The sequence below is a fragment of the Lactuca sativa genome, chromosome 2 (genome assembly GCF_002870075.4).
Source record: "Lactuca sativa cultivar Salinas chromosome 2, Lsat_Salinas_v11, whole genome shotgun sequence".
NCBI lineage: Eukaryota > Viridiplantae > Streptophyta > Magnoliopsida > Asterales > Asteraceae > Lactuca > Lactuca sativa.
In genome coordinates, this window is record NC_056624.2 from 83,774,823 (window position 1) to 83,778,295 (window position 3,473).

Consider the following 3,473-nt stretch of genomic DNA (forward strand, 5'->3'; position numbering starts at 1 on the left):
ATATATATATATATATATATATATATATATATATATATTTGTTTCGTCGATCAATCGCATCAAACACAGGACCATTGCATTTTTTTCTTTGTTGTTTCTTCTTTTTCGTATGCAACGTTCGACAGAGGCAGGAGGTTTGAAACCTCCTGTTAAAAGCCAATTATCTACCAAACTTATTGCAAATTTATTATGTTTACCCCCCAAACTTTTGGACTTGTACGACTTTAGCCATTCCCTTGATTTGAATTAATTATTTTAACCCTCATATGAAAATTAGTTACAAAACTGGTCCTAAGTCATTAAACTATCAATTAAAAGTCCACAACTCAACTCACCCCTCACTAGAAAATACCTTACAAACCAAGTCCAAATCAACAAACTTTTATTTTATTTATTTAAATTACACTCCTTGTGATTTATTTACAAAATAAATTCAAAACTTAAACTTCAGATTTTAAATAAATCATTTTAGTCCCTTATTTGAAAAGTGTTGACAAACTTAGTCCCATTTGATTTATTTAAATTAGTAAATAAACCCTTTGCTTTGGTTAAATTACCAAACAACCCTCCACATATTAACTTATGTTAAAATTTCATATGAAACTAAATAAATCTTGACGATTCATTATGAAAGCGACATTGTTTGGTTTCTCGCGTCAAATACTCGAAACAAATCATCAACCACACATTAAGGTGAGTGTTACGTACGGTTTTAGTTATAACATTTTGGCTTTCAAAGATTCATTTCAAACATAGTTTCACGTATGGTTTTAGTTATACAAACTATACATTTTGGCTTTTAAAGACTCATTTCAAACATTGTTTTAAATGTTGTTATACATACAAAGAAAATACTTTTTGGACTTTTTAAAAGTATTACTATGGTTAGCAGAAAACCTATGACACTCACCAACCTTTGTGTTGACTTTCAAAATTACATGTATTCTTAGGGGATCATTAGCCAGTCGTTCAGACAGAAGATTAGTTGTGGATTGCAGACGACCTAGCTAGCTTGTTTTTGATATCTGCTTACCTGTTTAAGGCAACTACTGTAATATTATTATCTATAAGAACCTTGTATTCAAACTTAATGATGGAATACAAATGCAGTTTTTTTATCGTTGTACTTGTGCTATATATTTAGTTTATCTTTGATTCATGAACTTAGTCCCACTTTCGGCGTGTTCCGCCTTGGCCGGGGGTGTGACAACCATCAAAACATGCTAGTATATACTTGTATTAATGGTTCATAAGCCTTAGAAATATATACCAAATATATGTTCTAAAGTGAAGGATCTAAAGGACTTTTTCTAACATCAAAATGCAAGGGAATGGAGGAGAAGAGAGGGATTTAGCATCAAATTTTGGCAGCCCCATAAAGAGACAATTGCTCTTGGTTTTGGGCTCCAAAAATGACCAAAAAGATGCTTCTAATGAAATGGTAACAAATCTCTCTTATCTCTCTCATTTATGCGTTAACCCACAAAGACAAAAAGTGAGAGGAGACATAAAGTAAAAGCATGGACAAGCTTCTTACAAACATGGTAGAAACTAATAAACAATTAAAAAGAGAACCATGTGTGGTCTCCATCTTAAATCTCTGAATGACGAGATCAAAAGAAGACAAAAGGTGTGTCCCATACTTCTTCAAAATGTTAATATTTCATCGTTTTATAATGTTTCACTCATTATGTATGCAGGGATAAATCGCTAGGCGCCCTCTAATCGGTCGAGCAACGCCTAGGGATTAGTCGGAGATTAATCGGGACCTAGTCGGGATTTTTACAACAGTGATATATATATATATATATATATATATATATATATATATATATATATATATATACACATATCATCTTTATATAAATGGCTATCTTTTATATATTGTATTTCCAATATATATATATATATATATATATATATATATATATATATATATATATATATATATATATATATATATAACTAGTCAAATATATAAATATCTTCTTTTATATAAAACTATCTTTTATATAAATAAAATCTAAGTAGTTTATTAAGATATAAATATAACTTATAAATAGTCATGATTTATGATATATTTCATAAGTTGTAATTTGTACAATAAATATTAATTCCATAAATAATATATTCCCAGTTAGTAAAATATTACCATGAAATAATAAATTTTCAATTAAATACAAGTGTTGATATATTTATTAATAATCAAATTATACTAATAAAAAAATCAATTGACAGTATTATGCTATATGGTGTGACCATATAGGATCATATGTTATTAGCAATATTATTCTATATTGACTCTTGGCATACTAGATCTTTCAGTCTCCCACTTTCACAAGGCTCATCATAGATTGATATAGACAGTGGTCAACGTCTAACAACATTTCACTGCTCACAACAACACATGACGAAGAATGCCAGTCATTAAAATCCAATTCCTAAAAGCTCAAAGCATCAAGTGATGTATAAAGGTAAGTTTATTAAGTATCCCTTTGTTACAGACATCTTGTTGAACATGAGCCTTGGATCACAATCAATCTCATTTGGAATTAAACTTTGGGTAACGCGCATTAGATGTTTAACTCTCAACACATAAGAGGAACAAATCTCATCTTAACTACATAAGCCTCTTGCATAGTTCACAACATATGTGAAAATGGCTTTTATAGCTGTCTAGTTAAGGATTAGCATTTAACCATATCAAAGCACGGTACTCCATATACTTAAGTCCCGCTATGTATCTTATGTGTTAATGATACAAAGATAGTACCTTTTAATCAAGTGTCACCCATGACTGCGATCTACGAGTTGATCTTGATGTGGGTCTATTTAGGACTAGTTCACTGACAAGTACCTATGAAACTTTCTTATAACAACTTGCCTACTTTCATCTAGTGAGAGTCAACCAATCCAACTCATATTAGTCTTACTTCATAATTACTCTAACAATTACAATCAACTATGAACTTTTAGAATAATAAGATTATTCATGGATTAAACATGTTAATATAGAACACAACATGTATTAATGTGATGATCATATCCCACTAAGTCAAAGCATTATGTAATAGTTGTTGTTACAATGTTCCAATATCTAAATACTAAATCCAAATCAAAATCCCATTTCTAGAATAATAAAGTCTTGTGGTTGAAGTGTGATTACTCATACTTAGCTCAAGAGGAAAGACTTTATTAATGGTCTTGACTAAATTTAATTTATGTGAATTATGTGAATGGTATCATCTCTATATTTGAATTTAACTCTAGGGTATAGTTAAATATCATGGAGAATATGATTGGTGTTCTTTTGTGACACAGTCTCTTAGCTTGATTAAGTATACTCACAAAGTCACAAAGATTTCTATGTGATTCTTGAATGGCACAAATCAACATAGTTTTTCAAGGAACTCATTCTTCCAATCATATTTGACTTCAACTTCAAAAAGTAGTGTATTGTTATTTTGTAGTAT